General features: G+C 37.5%; 1 protein-coding gene and 1 long non-coding RNA gene across 7 annotated transcripts in view; one reads left to right on the top strand and one right to left on the bottom strand.

The window, feature by feature from the left end:
* Positions 1–19024, bottom strand: part of LOC128018185 (histone-lysine N-methyltransferase PRDM16) — a 195860-nt gene that overhangs the window by 150004 nt on the left and 26832 nt on the right. The gene's annotated exons all lie outside the window — the stretch shown is intronic.
* On the top strand, positions 13018–14586 carry LOC128018216 (uncharacterized). The gene is made up of 2 exons (XR_008184782.1): positions 13018–14011; positions 14393–14586. It is a non-coding gene; the product is annotated as an uncharacterized LOC128018216 (long non-coding RNA).

Genomic DNA, 19024 nt, shown 5'->3' with positions numbered 1-19024 from the left:
AATAAAACCACACCATAAACAACTGACTAGTTTAAATGTAAGTGATGTTGTAGATATGTCAACTTATGTGTACAGTATATTGACTATGCTATGGCTTCAAACATGTATAATCCAATCAGACGTTCATAAACTGATGAGCGCGTCCGTTCACTTAAGGAAGCCAGTCTAGAGTATGTTTCTGATGCACAACGTCCAGGTGAAACTTCATCACCATTTTGCACCAACCAACTCTAGCACTTCCACACAAGTTATAAGAGCCTGACTAATCACATAATTACACACAATACAAGCTTGAATGGAGAGGGGAAGCACATGACATCGGCATGAACCGAGATGGGAACACTTGAATTACAGTTTTCAGCTCTTCTTATTTACCTTTGTAATGGGATCAAGACACAAGACACCACTTACAGCACTAGCCTGTACATTCTATGCAAGTACATACTAATTCTCCTTTCGCCCCTCTCTTTGGAGTTTGGGTTACAGGAAGTAAACCTGAGCCGAGCTCCGCCTCTCAGAACCGTCAAGCTGTAAAGAAGATGGGGCGTCGAACACCTGGACGTGCTTTTGAGGGACAAGGTCAATGAGACAGTAAACGATGACGATATTGCACAACTTGGGAACCCGGTGAGGCTGTGACCTTTATGCCGAGACAGAGTTGTGTTCTGAGCTGCCACTGTTTGCCCAATCTGGTGTCTGTTTCGACAAGCCTGTCTAATAAAATATATGGCGAGCTTAAAGCGCTCCTCTGACAAAGATACTTCATCAGCCGCTGAAATCCATGAGAGAGTTCATAAGAAAGTCACATGTGAAAATGTACAGAATTACACGCTTATCCTCCGTATGCCACACATTGGCACTGACCTCATGACGCATGTCTTAAACAATTCAAATTCAATTGAACTTCTTTTGAATGTTTTAAAGAAAACTACCCTAAATTAAGTTTAAGGGAGCTATTGCTTACTTAACACTTTATTATACTCAAAGTAGTTCTTTTTTGCCTTTGTTTGACACATTTTTGCAGGTGTAATCCAGTCTTTTCAATAAGAATCCTAGCATTCGTGAATGTCGCGTGAGGACGAAAGACTTCCCCACACAGATTTTGCATCATGTTCTATTTGGTCATGCAAATTCGACAGAATTTTGTTTTTGTTTTTTTGCCGGCAAAAGTAATGTGACCACACCTTAAGACAGCATTTATGTCACAATGGCAAAATCACTAGAACACATCCACATGTCATTTAACACGGTCCAAGATTCTCTATTTGCAACAATCTTATAAATAAAGGTAAATTTAAATAATTTAGCAGCAGAATCCCTTCTCACTGAAGAACACTTTTTAAGATTCTTAAGTTGAGATAAAAGCTTTATTTGGACATTGAATTCAAACTCAATCTCATAAAAAACAGAGTGGTGATTTTGTATGAATTTGTATGATTCATATATGGCAAATATGCAACTTAGAACTTTAGAAGAAGAAAATTTGTAAGCATGAGGCTCCACCTATAAACATAAGTAAATCATACAGAATTGCATTGTACAAATAAACAACATTTTGCCAGAAATTTGCCAGAACATGCAATGAAAATGCTGCTCTTTCATAATTGACTTTCACTCTCAGATTTTGCTTCTAGAATTCCTTAGCTAAAAAACTATTAGTTTAAAATCTTGAATTGTTGACATATATGATAAGACAATAGAGGTATTAAATGGAATAGAATAGAATAGAATAGAATAGAATAGAATAGAATAGAGGGACAGATTGATTGCCGACTGATATCAAATCTGAACACAATTTGAGACACTGTTGAGATATTTTTTGGAGACATATACAGTATGAAATTATTGGGGTCTCTTTTCCCAAGAAAAATCAGGTTAAGTCTCCATGTGCTTTCAGTCTCATTCTTTTCTTGGAGTCACATTGGCTTTAAAGAGATCTCATTTGTTGCCTGTTCTTTCCTATGGCTTCCTACAAACTCTTCCTACCGCATCCATCCATCCGTCCGTCCACCCCTCATCCCCATCTCTCTCTCCCTCCCTGCGGACACAGATGTGCCAGGGTTGGTGAGTTGTGAGCCGGGTGCGTTGGCACAGAGCGAGAGCTACAAAGAGCGTCTGATTGGAAGCAGCGGGTGAGGACCTTTAACGAGAGCCAGTGAATAGGGGACAGCAGCGGTCTGGACCGCCTCCGCTCTCTACACTTCTTCACACACCCAGCTGCCTCTCTCCATCAAAAGCCACACGCAACAGGCGTCCATCTTCTGGGCAGATTTACCTTGGAAACACACACACTGCACTTAACAAACCAGCTACACATGCTCTAAGCCTTGGCTTTGAACATTCAAAGAATTGGGATCTCTCTCATTGGCTTGGTCTTCATCCACTAGTACACAAGCGATTCCACATCTCCACTAAAATCATCCCATCATTTCACTCTGTCATGGAAAACAAGCCGGTGTGTTTTAGATACCCGCCTGTTTACTGCTCCAACAACCTTAATGTAGACGATGGTAGAGCTGTCCGGTTCAGGACACCAACACATATTTCACTACTGACATTTCAGACTTGTGGAGCCAAGGGCCTTTAAGCAGAATGACCTTTGGTATTGATCCAGACCCTCTGCATCCGTCTGAGCCTCATGCTGCGCGGAGAGGCTGATTTCCATCAGAGGTGGAGGAGAGAAGGTGAATGTAGAGGTGAGAACAGCGCTGCAATAGATGTACTTTGGAGAAATGGAGCAACATTTGGATAATGTCAAAGGCTATAGTGTCATTACAACACCTGTGTCAATGCTTAGATGTACAAATTGGCCTCTATTTGCTTATTCAGAAAGGGCAGAACTAGAAAAACCTTCCCTAAAGTTTGTTATTACATTGTAGTAACAATGCACTACAGTTATTACAATATAATTGCAATGTTATAAAAGATGAAACGCCTTTGGCCATCAAATTTAAACATAATTTGCTACTTCACAGAATGATTTCTGCAATGGTTTACATTTAACACAATCCATGGATGCTGCTGTTAATTGAGATACTGTATAAAGGTTAAGTCAAAACAATAAATAACATTGATCTAATAAAGAGGTGATAATAATGTTTGGAGTAATTCAGGAAATGTGATGAGCTCCTTAAATAATGATCTAAACGAAGCAGTGATATCATTCAGCTCAGCTTCAAAAATAATCACTCGCTTTTCTATTAATAGCAGCCAAATTTCTTGACTTGGGAATTTGGCACGCGTTCCCAGACATTCTCTTTCTTCTGCCTCATAGTTTGGACTAGAAAAAAAAAAAAAAAAAACATTCTGCCATTTCAGTGATGCTATATAAAAAGTATTCTGGCTATTTTAAACTCACTTGTGCCATGCTAACATGTCAAAATCGTGCCAGCGATGCCAAGAAAATCAGCAACAGTATTTCACCCTCTCTCTCGCTCTCCTCAGCAATGCAGAAAATGAAGATGCTAGTGTCTAGCGAACACTGTTTAGCATCTTAATTGCCGATGCTTAATTACCAACCCCAATGACGAGGGGTTAATTGACGGCTCCTGCTCATTGAGAGAACAACAAACAATTTGAGATCGGCACTTAGTGTCTGTGTGCTAAATTACAGACGCCACACAAAGATCAATGTCCAATCAGACAGCAGACGAGGCTTTCGAGGGCCTGAGAGCATGATCACGCTCTCCACTCTCCATTCAGATGTAATTAAAGGATGTTAATTGCCACAAAAGCCGATTGCCATACATCCACACATTAGTCTCCGACACGAAACACAAACAGGAATGCTAACATCCAAAAGTTATCTACATCTAGAACAAAAATGGACCTGTTTCATCTCACACTCTTTTTGTTTACATTCTGAGCATTTTGGGAGAGGGAGTGACTCTGTGCCTGCATGTGTTTTATTGTATTGAGCAAACTGGTGTTAACAGAAATCTGTTATGAGCAAAGCTGATATTTATGTTTTGAAATACCATATTCATATTTGTATTATCTTTAACATAGATTATTTTAATAATTATAACATACAGTTATATGGTAATACCATTTAACAACCTGAACCAATAATTCCATATCCTAAAAATTCTAACACATTTCTTTGAGACTTACTAAACTAAAGCTGGTCCCTCTTTGTGATATAATTTCTTGTGTTATGGTTACTTGTCACATAACAACAAAATGGCTCCCCATATGATATTTAAAGCACGGTAAAATAATATTTTACACAATATTTTGAAACAAAACTTCAGTGCATCAGTTAAACACATTTTTTTTTTATTTAAACCTTTTTATTAAAAGTTTTCCTTCACTATAATCTCAATGTTATACCACAATATTTTTACTAAATAAATACATATATTTTAGTTCATAACAGAAGTCTATTTAGTTCATTGTGTGAAATGCACTGCTATGTATTTGTATTTTTATTTATGTTTTTAATCCCACCGATACACACTGTAGATAATTAGCTGTTTAAGTTGCACATACAAACAAGAATCATTGGAACAGCTTTACAAGAAATTGCTATTTCAGTTTTCTACTTTAAAATGTAAATTTATAATTGCGCGTTTCTCGCTGTTTCTCTGAAATTGTTTGACACTGAAGAACTATGTCATATTGTTGTATCCCCTGTTTAAATATGCTTCAAAGTGCAGAAGTTTTGTATATGTTTGTAATCGTTAAATTTACAAGCAATTTATAAGTGAAAATTGTTTCTACACCGTTTTGTTTCAGTGCATATACTGTACATATTTTAGGAATGTATAGTTGGCATTACATATAAAAGTCAGAAAGGGTAAGTGCTTACCAACCTACACAGCACGTTACAAAGCAAGGGCCAGTTATTGACTAACTCTCCAGACCTGGGGTATTGGTATTGACTCCTATCGGCTCTCACTAACTGTGTTTAAGTGCCGGGTAATCACCACTCTATTGTCATTTTCCAAATTAGTAATCAACTCTAACAGGCCTACACAATTACCATTCCTCACATTCAAGGGATCTTCTTAGCAACTTAAACATCCTCTGTCAGTGTCTCAGGGAAAGTTTGTCTTTTCTTGCTCTCACAAAAAGCTAACACAGTGTGATAATTAGTCCATGGCAGTGATTAAAAACACAATTAGATGGATTGGCTGCAGCAGTCTATTTCAAAGTGTGCTATTAATTAAACAGCAATTAAATAAGAAAATAATACCATAGTATTTTATTGAATGACAGACCCAAGAATATCAAAGAGATGTAAGGGTGCAATGTTTTGACTAAAGCCTGTAAGCAGACACCTAGCAGCTGCTAGATCACCAAAATCAGTCCTGAGAGCCGCAGTCCTGCAGAGTTATGCTTCAACCCTAATCAAACACACCTGAACAAGCTAATCAAGGTCTGAAGGGTGAGTTTTAATTAGGGTTGGAGCTGAATTCTACAGGACCGTAGTTTGCCATCGCTGGCATAGCAGCGCAGTTATGAGTAAACTCACTTTCTTTAGAATATGTAGAATATGAAGTTAAAAAAAACAAGAGTTCAGACCATGTGCTTTCGAAAGCATTATGGCAAGGGTTGTTTTAATATTTCTGTAAAGAATAAGACTTCTGTCAGTCTCATTTCTCTTTCATCTTCGAAATTTTCCACTGACCAACTGTTTGCTAGACAGATATTAGTAGGTGGTCAGTGTTTTAACCGATCCAGAATAAGACCGCCTCACAGAGCCGAGAGGAAGATCTCTTATGAAGATCTTTTCATAAGAGACTGTTTCCTTTGCATTGATTTCATCTGACGGCAGTACCTGAAGGGGCAGTGTTGGCAGTGAACTTCCTAAAAAAACTCCCTCATGGTGTGTCTTGGCCAGAGAAAATACCTCTATTATAACCTTTATTTATTTATTTATTTACATAAAGATCACAGCTGTTTGCATTCACAAAATGCTCTGATAACTTTATTTTATTTGAACATCTGACTTGATTTGAACTGACCAGAGATGAGGAGTGTGAAAAAACAGTCAGGTGAGCATACAGAGATATATTGATGCATCTCCGGTGTCAGAGTTTATATGCTGGTCAAATGCAATTAAAGGAATTCAACAATAAATTATAGGAAATGAATGCAATGTTGCTGGTTATGTTCAGTTTAAATGTCAATGTCGACAGAGAACCATTTTGAATTTCATTCAGTTTGTACAATGCATTTTGGTTAAGCCACCCAGTAGTTACGTGGCATATCTTTTTACTTTTAGGTTTCATGCTCAACACATAAAATGTTTATTTTTTATGCTTTTCACAGTAATGTATTTTGAACATGTATCATGCATGTGCCTGATAGATGTCAGTGGGTTTCATTGATTAAAGTGTTGAAATATAAATTAAAATTACATTCTTCACCTCAAACTGAGTCTAAGAACAGAACAAAAATAGCTTTTACGATGACAGTTTTTGTATTTATAATGTTTTTTTTTTTTTTTTTTTTTATTAGCTAAACACAACTATTCTATGGAGGCACATTATTATGGTCCCACTTTATATTAGGTGGCCTGAACTACTATGTACTTACATAAAAAAATAAGTACAATGTACTTATTGTGTTCATATTGTATCGTAAAACACTTTTGCTGCTTTTGAGGTGGGATGGGGTAAGGTTAGGGAGAGGGTTGGATGTATGGGTAAGTTTAAGGGTGGGTTAAGGTGTAAAGTATGGGTCAATAGTGTAATTATAAATGTAATTACAGAAATTAAATACACATGTAATTGCATGCATTTTTTTTTTTTTAAATATAAGTACAATGTAAAAACATGCATGTACACAATAAGTACATTGTATCAAATTATTAATTAAAATGTAAGTACATAGTAGTTAAGGCCACTTAATATAAAGTGGGTCCATTATTATTAATAATAATAATGCGATAAATGTACAAAATAAAAATACAAGTTTTTTTTTTTTTATATTACAAAATATTGCAAAATATAAACATTCAAAAACTGCAATATGCATATCACAACAGCTTGCAAAAGCTGAATGACTTTAATAGTTCAAAAACTTACAAAAAAGTAAAAGTTTTAGGTTGATTTAGCACCCAAAGAATGTGTAAGATGTTTGTTTGTTATTTCATTTTCAGTTTTTAAATATTTAAAAGTAAAATTCATAAAAGTATTGCATCTTGTGTTAACAAGTAACTGCATATCACATTTTTCTTTAAAGGGGGGGTGAAATGCTCGTTTTCACTCAATATCTTGTTAATCTTGAGTACTTATAGAGTAGTACTGCATCCTTCATAACTCCAAAAAGTCTTTAGTTTTATTATATTCATAAGAGAAAGATAGTCTGTACCGATTTTTCCCGGAAAAACACGAGCGCCTAGAGGCGTGACGTGTGGGCGGAGCTAAAGAATCACTAGCGCCAGTAGGCTTTTGCGTCGAGAGCGTTTGGAAGCTGTGACATTACCCAGAGCCGTTGAAAAAACATATTTAACGGCTCTGACATTGCCTTGAGGAAAAAACCATCATCCAAAATAAACCATGGCTAACAGTCAGATTCAGCCTTTATTTATGATGCAGAATCAGATCCCGAGACTGAAACTGAATGAGAGCAGCAGCAGCAACGACTCGCTCCGAGCGGGGCTCGAACCCGGGTCTCTGATGGGAGGCGGACGCACTAACAAGGAGGCAGAGATGTTTTAAGCAGTTTTACTCACCGCCTGCGGTTCCAACACACGATCGTGACCCTTTTTCCTTGGGATTGCATCATCCTTAAGAAATCCGTCGTCAAACTGGCCCTTGTTTGTAAAACAAGCATCTTCGAAATGCAGGGAACAAACACAAACACTTGCACAACTCCGTTGATGCTCTGTAAAAATAATCTCCGTCCACTGGTCCCTTAATGCTGTTTTTTCTTTGGTAATCTGTGCAGGGTTGTCTTGCCCTGGCAACCAAAAACACTTCTTTTGTGACTTTTCGCGACACTCTCGCTCTGATCAGTGAAGTCTGTTGTGCTCTCTCTGCTCTGCTATACGGGAGCGCGGCTCTTCCGGGAGAAGTGCCTCAGGACCCATATAAGGAAATTCCGCTCCATCTAACGTCACACAGAGCCATACTCGAAAAAAACTTTCCGAAACTTGTGACAAACCGGAAGGAGTATTTTTGGAACAAAAATACTCCTTCAAACGTACAACTTAATTTTTGAAACTTTGTCCATGTTTAGCATGGGAATCCAACTCTTTAACAGTGTAAAAAACTCAGTATGCATGAAATGGCATTTCACCCCCCCTTTAACATCATGCAGTCCTACTGTAGGCTAATCATACTGTCAAGCAAAGTAGGAACTTTATCAATTACAATAAAATATAATGTTCTACTCATTTAATAGTACTTTAGTCCAAACTATCCATTTTATAACATGAATGTGTTAATTGCATCAACGAAAATTATGATGCAAAATGTTCGTCAACAAGGTTTTTTCCCCTGACGAAAACATGACGATGACGAGATGATAATAAGGTAATTAATCGATAATTGGGACTAAAAGAACATGCAATTTCATTAAAATGTTGTTAGAAGAACAAAACCTTTTTCAAAACCTTTTTATTTTTGTTGAAAAAAGTGGTTTCGGATTGTAACGTTACTTAGAGAAACATTAATGCCATTTGGAATTGTTGGAACTGTTATAGGAATCACTGATATCTGAGAGTCGTTTTTTATTATACCAGTTTTCATAACGTAGACAGGGCGAGTGTATATCTGAAGTCTTGGGTGTTTATTTAGCCTCTAATTGATATCATGTTATTAATTTGTACACTAACGTTAGATGAGGTCAAATAAACCATGCATAAGATTGATTTGTGCTTACTGGTTGAAAGAGCAACTTCTGATGAAATGTAAAAATATATTTCCCAAATTACAACAATCACGGCAAGTAAAACTGAGCAAAATAATATATCTTTTCTTTATTTTAACCCAGATCCCGATCCTCCTTATACTCAAAATACACAAGCTGCATAGCACCCCCGAAACACCAGGGGATTGTTAAATAAAGATTATTTAATTTTAGTTTATTTTTTTTTTATTTGGTCAGTGGTTATAAATAAATGAATGATAATTTATTTTATTGCAGTGTGCTGTCGCCCTTCCAACGTAAAAATAAGTCAAATTATGAAATGTGAATGTACTACAGTCTTGCGCGAGACAAAAAAAAATAAAAAAATAAAGTGAAACACAGACAAATGTGTTTTATTTATTCTTTCATAACCACTCATACCCCACCCCCCGTCAAAACTTTGCGTAGGGCCCCCAGAAGTCCAGGATCGCCCCTGCTTTAACCATTATACAGTAATAACATATGATGAAAATGTGTATATTTCCACTGACTACAAGACGAAAATTCTCAGACATTTAGTGGACTAAAACTTGACTAAAACTAAAACAGGATAAGTTGACGAAATAAGATGCAAACAGTTACATTCGACATAGGACTAAGGACAAGAATACATTTAAAAATAGCTGACAAAATAAACGCTAGTTACTATGCGTTTTTGCTCGGTGTTTCATTAGAATGCAATAAGGCCTTTAAAAAGAGCACGAATCTCTCGTTTATCAGAGCTGGAAGATATCAGTGCTTATGTGTTATCCAAACAAAATATGAAATCTCTGGTTCCCTTTCGTGTTAAAGTCAAACCGGACTGCACTGCTTCTAACTGGAGAAAGAAAGGGGTGCTGGTGAATGAGGGTGGACAAGGGGATGAAAACGAAAAGTGGGGCTGAAAACAATAAGGGAGTTTTCCTGCACGGCCTGAACAAACATATTTACCTCCTGTTTTACCTTTTCCTCAAACCCCTGCACAGACATGAAAGGCATTAAGGTATTATGTGGTAATGTTTTTGGAAGTGTATGAGAGCATAGAGCTAGAGACGGGCGGCCCCTTAAACGCTGGTAAAACTGCACATGGCAACCATTAGCGCGAGACCCTCGGTGATGCTTCTGAGACGGCTCGAGAGCGGCCTGTGTGTGTGTGGTGTTTGGACCCTGTGTCAAGAGGTCCATGGGGCCACTGTGTTCACACACTCCTCCATCCCGGTGGATGACAGTCGGACAGCTGAGGAGGTGATGACAGTGTGTGGAAAGTAATTTGTTTGGACGTTGCTTCAGGCTAAAGCATTGATTTAACACGGAACAACGAGGAGCATAATTTCAAAACATTGCATCTCTCAGCACTCAACTCCCTGAAACACACGCCTCAGACACTCACGATAGCACCGAATGTTTTCACCTCAAATTCGTACCGTTAAACGCTGATATATGTGGGAAAACGTACAACATCAAAACAGCATTTGCCCATTAGAGAATCTTTTATTGGGGGGTGGTTTGCTGGTCTTAGCTGAATTAATAAGGCCAGGGTAATTTCAGTTGGTTTTGAGAGTAAAGCGGATGGTGTAACCATCAAACAAATGTCCCAAACACCTATAACCAGCTAGGCTTTTGGGTTTTGTTGTCTTGTGTTATGTTTGTATTCCTGTAGATGTTTTCTTTGCATGTTAATTCCAGCCTATGAAATCAGTTTTCATGGTATTAAATGCGGTTACAATTGCGTAAGCTACCAGTATAAAACCAAACAAGGCCATTGAAGGATCAGGGTGAATTCTTAGATTAAGCTGAGATTAAAATTTAAAAAAATGTTACACCTAAATTGTCTCAGTTTGGAACAATACAAAAAACGTTATGTTTTAATACTTAGGGTTCAGTTCAAAATGATGAGCAATAGTAAAAGCGAAAAAGTTGCCTTAGTAAACACAACTGATCAAAAGTAAAAGGCGAAAAACAACCGTAAAATACACAAGTATATGACTACGTCAGGTCAGCTGACTTTTTAAGCAAGCATCAAGCAACATTATAGCTAAAATATGCAGTCCGTTAAGCCTCACAGGAAACACAAGAAACAAAGGCATGTTGTGCAATGCAACTAGTCTTCCTCCTTTTGGTTTACCATGCATCAAACACTCTCTCTGTCTCTCACAAACACACACACACACCTGAATGCCTCAGGTGAGCTTCTGCACTGAGGCGAGCAGTACACAGACCACACACCAACACGGCTCTGCTAACACAGCTCTCCTACAAGTAAACACCACATCAAAACAACAGCGACTTTCCACTCTTATCCCTACGTGGTATAATTGGTAAAACGTGTTGGCCATTTAAACTCGCTGACATCACATTGCAAGGAACCAAGCTTCTGAACGCTAACAAAGCCAATGCATCGGTCCTCCAGACACACAAACGCCTGTTCAGCCTCCCTCCGAACCGTGAGACGCCTTATCAGAGCAACATAAACAACATCGAAATGTTGCACATGATGTAAAAAAAGAACTCAAAAAACTGAGTGGTAACACATGCTGAAATTGTAACTCGTACTGTACAAGTTATGCCACTCATGTACACAAACACACACACACACATGTTTGTTTGTTTTTGTGTAAAGTGTGTTCCTCCCATAGGTGTAATGGTTTTTATACTGTACAAACTGTATATTCTATCGCCCTTCACCAACCCTACACCTAACCCTAACCCTCACATTAAACTTTGTGCATTTTTACTTTCTCAAAAAAACTAATTCTGTATGATTTATAAGCATTTTGAAAAATGGGGACATGGGTTATGTCCTCATAAGTCACCCTCTCCTTGTAATACCTGCGTCATACCCATGTCATTATACAGAGTTGTGTCCTGATATGACACAAAAACAAGAGCACACACACACACACACTTTCTTGAGTCTATACAGCCTTTAGAGTTGAGATTGCATTACAGGCCTGCGCTGGAGATTAAGTCTTCAGTCACTGTGCTGCTGCAGTTAACACCTGCTTCTGTTCCAATTAGCTTCCGCAATAAAGACAAATGATCTGAGGGGCCCAATTAATTCACTTCTGTCAAACACTCTGCATCAAACTCTATCACTGTACTTACAACACACACACACACACACACACACACAACCCCAACACACAACCCCAACTTGGCCAAGTGGTAAAAAATAATAATAATAACCTATGCTTTATGTCTCTATACGGTTCCTCTTAAATCCCTCCATCCATTCTTCATATATTGTATACTCTGTAGGATCGTGCATTTCTTCATTTTGTGAAGAAAAAATAAATAAAACTGTAATTCCAGGTTTTCTGTAATAAAATACATAAATAATATATATATATATATATATATATATATATATATATATATATATATATATATATATATATATATATTTTTTTTTTTTTTTTTTTTTTTTTTTGTGCATGTATAGGGATCATGATTAGTGGTCAACAGATATTGCCAAGTTGATATAAAAGGCAGACTTTTTTATTATTACTATTATTTTTATTGACAATTGTTATTCTCAATCTTTAAACTAAATGTGATATCACATATATCAGCTTTATGTCGTCCGACAGCTAACCTGCTCTGTAAGATATCGTCGTCAGCTATCAAAAATTCTTTTCAGTCAACCACTATTCACGAGGTCTAGTGTGTGGTTTTACTGTGTTGCTATGCAGTTTCTGTGTCAGTGGTTCTCAATTTATTTAACACACCTGATTCAGATCACCAGCTATTTGGAAGAGAGATCCACGCATGAACTGTGGTCCCTACACAGTAGGTGTTTCTCAATGTCAAGGAAGGATCCTCGGAAGCCAGTATTTCGAGGATGCTACGTCATCGACATCCATCGAAGGACTGTTCCAATGTCGAGGATCCTCGGAATTTGAGTCCTTCGTTCGAAGAATATCCCATACACAGGAAATGCATATGTGTATCCTTCGCACTCTTCGCGCTCTCAAATCACCCACAATCCTATACGCGCAGTTTTGCTATCTAACGTTAGTTCGAAAAATAAAAAATGTTGAACGTTAACGTAATCGGAGTGTTAACGGTTTTATTTACGTTACCAAACATTTGTTATAACTGTAGTAAATATAAGTAAAGTTGGACGTTTAAATTACTACCGTATTGATATTGTAAATTATACAAATACAAATGGTTAACTGAACCGGACCTGTCATTTATCAATTGGTTGCGTCAACAGCATTTATTTTATAAAAAACTAGTTAAGTTGTCCAAAGTAATTTAATGATACCATTCACAGCGTTATTCAAATGGACCTTTTCACTGACGTAGTGAGGCAATTACGTGCATTTGCTAGCCTGTTCCATTTACGTGTTCTCCGTATGCTAAAGAGGAGTCTCGCCTAGCCTCTGAAGGAAGTGACTTGGAAGGATCAGTCCTACCAAGGAAGTATCCTTGACATTGAGAAACGCCTAGTGTTCTTTGCTCCCTTCTCCCTTAGCACAGGGCATCTGTTAAAGTTTAGTTCAATTTGAGTTCAATTTAGTTCAATGTGATGTCCACTTCGCAGTGCACTTACGGTCAAATAGAACAAATGTCCGAAGCGATAAGAGAAACATACAAAATGGGCAGAACGGTGGGACACAGGGACAGGAATTGAGAACAAGTGTTCTGGGTGCATTTCTGAGTTAATTCTAAAACCCAGAATCTGGTACTGACAATACAGCATTTTGCATCCTTGGTCATCAGTGAAAACAGATGCTGTTTGCAGCTGGATGGTGAATTAACAGGGCCATGTTTGCTAGTAAAAGCTTGTCCCCCTGGTTCAAAGCACTAACATAACACGTAAGACAGGTGTCCTCAACTCTGCAGACTTTAGTTCCAACCAGGATTAAACACACCTGCATGCAACTTTGTAGTAATCCTGAAGACTCGATTAGCTTGTTCAGGTGTGTTTGATTAGGGTTTGAGCTTGAAGTTGAGCTTGAAGACCCCTGATTTAAGCAATAGTAATAGTGGTGCTTGCCTAAGAAATCTAATTTGATAAACTACAAAAAAATCTGAAATAGTATAATTTCACCTCTCTATCTACATGAGCAAAAAATAAATAAAAAATGCAGTATCTATACTGTAAGTGTGCTACATTGCAGCACAGAGATCACAGGGTGAATATCATGAAGCGGAGATGAAGGTTAGTCGTTCACAAAGATGACATGCGATTTCAGGTCTTTATTTTTAAAGCAGGATATTAAGTTGAATGTTGATGTTCATTAATATAACTGTGACTTATATAAATTAAGATGCATTCTAGTTTTGAGTTTATTTAATGTGAATCAGTTCAAAATTCCTTGTTTATGTGAAAACAATTCTAAATTATAACTGTTTTATTATTATTATTTATTACTTTGAAACTGTAGCCTGCCATATTATAAGTGACTCATAGTTTCTGCAACACTGGTTTGAATTCTTCTTCTACACGAAGACGACGACATCTTTTGATCTTGCTTGAGTTATTATGTTCACACAGGTCTCATCATTTATCACACGGCACTGTCTGCTTCTGTTTGTTTAGCTGTTATTTGCTCTACCTCTGCTTACCACCACCTAACTTGGAGCAAACATGACAAAAGATCATCTCCGTGATCTCCACATATCTCCCCACCCTGAGTTTGAGAAGGCAGGACATTCTGACAGGTGTCAGCATGCATCAAAAGACGCTCTCAATCGGCATTTGTGAAAATGGAAAAATAAAAAATCCGCTGCTAAGTCTGTACCGATTACTGTTGCACAAGAGTGCTTCTTTGTTTTTCGAAGGCAAACGTTAACTCAATGTGAGTTTTATTTGATTTTTTTTTTGGGGGGGGGGGACTAATTTTACTTTGAGTGAATAATGTGCGTCCTTGGGTCGATAAAATGAGATGCACCTTTTGCTTATCTGTCAGCTTTTCCCAGCGAAAGAAACGCATGACACCCCCCAACCATCTGATCAAATATTGACAGGTTTGTTTATTTTTAACCAATAGATAGATGTGAAAATCACCCTCACAGTTGGTGTATCATTTCAATTAATGTATAAATGATATAGACATAAGTGGCTCGACAGACCTTTGTCAGGCTAGAAACCATATTTAACACAACATAAATGAGGCTTGAGAAATACACTATGTCTTACATTTGAGGTCAAAGGATCATGTCCAAATTTAAAATTCCAGACTTTCTGCACTTGTATATCCACACTGGACAATTTTAAGAAAGCAATGGAGAAGATGGATAGATCATAGAAAAAAAGAATGGAAAAACAATTACGTTGAATATTGTAAATGTAAAAGAAAAACTAACCAACTGAAACCAGCTTTGCAAATCAAATCGAATAAAAACAATTTAATCAAATCAAATAATAAAGAGCTGTCCGTCTTAGCAAGAAGACAGCCAAGACAACAAGACAACATTTGTTATACAACATATTGGATGAGGTAATTTGTCCTCACAGCTTTGATTTTTATTTTTATCAAAATAAATTTGGCATATAAACTGACAATAATGGACAACTGTGTTTAGGTACACTGAGAAAAAAAAAATGTGCAGGAACGATTTTCAGTCAGAAATTGCTAGTATATTTGTCACAGATAAATCACAAGTAACTGGTCGAGACTGAAATATATTTTCTTGTAAAACCAATTTTTGTTTTACATATTTATTTTTACAATATAATTTAAACCACATGACCAAAATTGCATAAAATGTAAAGGTTAACATTTTCATTCAATTAATGCTGTACTGTCTTTCTATTATTTTTTTTTTTATTATTTTTTTCTTTCTTGAATTAAGCAATTAAAAACTGAGGAGAATACAAGCCAAGCAGGTAATCATGTCCTCCACATAATCTTTAAAAGCGGTTTTGTTTATGAGCATTAGTGAACGTGGTGGGATAACCAACCTTTGGACATGTCAACCTCAATGTGAGGGCAGGAATCGAGAGGACCCGGGTGAAGCCAATTTAAGTGGGATCTCTCATACAGATACGAGGCAGAACCCAACAAGGCTTTTTTGATTAACTCGTTTCTATTAACTTCCTGGGCCGATAAGATCTTAATCAGAGCACCAATTATCCCCCTCGACATTTATCAAGTCGAATCATCGTGTTCTTCTCCACGGAAGCCTATTCTTTTCCAGCACTTTGAATGGAAGTTAATTTGGAGTGCATGATTTATCTTGCCGGGACTAACCGCAACGAGGCGACCACCTTTATTTTGTTTTTCAAAGGGAGTGCATTATTGCGGGGTTGTCCGGTGATTGCATTCGGCAGGGGCGGGTGAATGGAGAATCGGCGTGTCGCCGGGGCCGTGGTGCTGGGGGCTTTTCAGAGCGCACTGAAAGAACAGATTAGGCGTCTGACCACGGGGATGACGAACGGACAGCCGTTATACGTGCTGACAATAGTGTGAATACCTGACGGGATCAGGGTTGCTGTGACTAGTCCTGTTATCCCAATATTACCACTTTTTCACTCTTTTTTTTGTCTCATCCTAACTGGATAAAACTGTTCCAGTTGAGTTAACACTTCCTCCTCTGGGAGAAGGATATCGGTTGATTTGGTCATTGAGGCGTAGGGTATGTTGAAGGGTGCAGTATAATTATAGCATCAAAAACCATTGGAAGTAGTTGCTTTATATCATATGATGTGTGTGCAGTGAGAGGTAGTGAGTGCGTAAACCGATCCCCTTGTATCATCAGGACAGTAGTAATGTTGTTGAAGGCCAAAGTTACTCACAGCTGCTAGCTTTCGCACACACAAACACACACACACACGTTTGTTTTTGTGTAAAGTGTGTTCATCCCATAGGCGTAATGGTTTTTATACTGTACAAACTGTATATTCTATGGCCCTTCACCAACCCTACACCTAACCCTAACCCTCACAGGAAACTTTGTGCATTTTTACTTTCTCAAAAAAAACTCATTCTGTATGATTTATAAGCATTTTGAAAAATGGGGACATGGGTTATGTCCTCATAAGTCACCCTCTCCTTGTAATACCTGTGTCATACACGTCATTATACAGAGTTGTCCTGATATGACACAAAAACAAGAGCACGCACACACACACACACACACACACTGGCAGTAATATTCTACATATCACAAAGCATAATGTACCAAACAACATGAATGCAAGTCAGTATATCTCACCAATACTTGTAATTTTCAAGGCCGGTTAAGAATGTGCTAAGCCTTACTGAGACTTGTCTGAGACGCTAGAAGGTTAGCGCTGGAATCTCAGGCTCAGACTGTTCATTGTCTGCATGGCTCTAATCACTGTCATAAGAAAAGGATTGAACCAGAGTGTTCCTGCCACTTACTAGAGCCCACGATATGTGTATCCAACACACAATTGTTGGAGGATGATTGTTAAAAAAAATGGAGATAGGAGTATTGTTGTTTTTTGGGTTCTACTGTTGTTTAGCAACTGAATGCTGATCCACTCAAAAATCCCCTACTCCTTCCAAAATATCATAAATATTTCATAGCAAAGAATAGTAGTGTCAGGTTATAAGTAGAACCACGTGGAGAATGATCTGAAATTGAAACACCATTCCATTCAGAAACATTACAAATCCTAATCCCTGTCTCTTCCATGTTTCTCTTTTTTATAATGCTTTTACTGCCAGTAAAAGTGCAGCTTTAAATACATTTTATCATAATAAATAGATAATAAATGTATATAAGCAAAGGTTTTTCACAAAGCCTAACCAATGCCTATAGAATACCCTGGATAAGATTCTATAATAACGGACAATGTCAAAATTTAGACATAACGCTAAAAATCAGTTTTTGTCATTTGGTTTAAAGCTCAATTGAATGGTGGACTTGTCTGTTGTCAGGCTAAACCATTCAGATAACTCTAAAATCACCTCCTGAATGCTGATCTGGAAGCAGTCAAGACCAAAGTAGATCATACTTTTGAAAGTATGGGCGTCTTAATCTATTCAGTAATAAAATGAAATAGCCGGGGTGGCAGGTCAAGTGGTTCTGTTCCGGGCTGCTGTTTGAGAAACACTCGTTCTTTCATCTCTTTCTTCCATGCACAACTTCCAATTATATGTTTTTTTAGGAAGTATCAGCTGTCTTAAAAATCAAATGACCCTAAAATCTTTTGGAAAAAAGGACATGACCTTCACTATCTTATAGACCGCTCCACCCCTAAATAAAAGAACAAGAATGAGTAAAGAAAATAAAAAAAGAAAACCTTTACGTTTTTCGCTTGGTATTTTAGCAAATATCTTCTCAAAAACTAAATAAATTACCAGAACATAAATAGCATGCTATGCTGTGTTGAGAACTACTTGTTTTGTTTTCTCTCTCTCTCTCTCTCTCTCTCTCTCTCTCTCTCTCTCTCTCTCTTTGTCATTGTGGTCAGTAGAAAGTCGATGGAGTGTTGAGGTAGTGCCTAAAAACATGGCAAGGACACAGTTCACACATCTGCAAGCATTTAGTGAGATGGATTTGGGTATTCTGTCCTGTGTTCCTCCACTGCTCCTCTGACATCCTTGGGTAAGAGAGACAGATGAGGGCAGACACTTGCCAAAGGGGCTTCAATACCTCATGGAGGAAGAATTTCCTTTAACGAAGCTGGGGTTACCTGTCCTGACTTACAAATAATCTTGTTAAATAAAAGTCAGCCCACCAAATAAGGAGTAACCTCAAATATCTAGATAAAACCAGCCACACTGGGAAAAAGAAAAGAAATGAAAGAAACCGAGGTCGTCCCGTTGCTATCAGATGTCATTTGGAGCAACAAACTAAACATACACCCACACGAAGATGTTGTAGCCAGCGCACTGATATGTTTTAGGATTTTGCTATAACTGTGTGCTGTTCCACAGGAGAAAATCATGCAGATTTGAAAAAGATTGGAGAGAAGTTGCTAAATAGGTTCCTATGATGCCACAGGAGAATAATTTAGGTTCTCTGTTGCCTTAAAGAACATTATCTGGTGGTGGACAATAATTAAAACCAAATAAGCTGATGATCTGAAGAATCATTCATTTCTATTCTATGTTTGCATAAAACATTTGTCAATTCCATCCAGTAAGACAAAGATAAAAAAAATGTCACATCCTAATAAACTGGCACTAAATATCACCAATAATCAAGTTCACATGATCTTGCTTTCAGATGAAAATGCCTGCTGTTTGGGAACACA

The sequence above is a fragment of the Carassius gibelio genome, chromosome A8, assembly GCF_023724105.1.
Source record: "Carassius gibelio isolate Cgi1373 ecotype wild population from Czech Republic chromosome A8, carGib1.2-hapl.c, whole genome shotgun sequence".
Taxonomy (NCBI): domain Eukaryota; kingdom Metazoa; phylum Chordata; class Actinopteri; order Cypriniformes; family Cyprinidae; genus Carassius; species Carassius gibelio.
The sequence above is the reverse complement of the archived record's forward strand: the minus strand, read 5'-3'. Positions and strand labels throughout refer to the sequence as shown.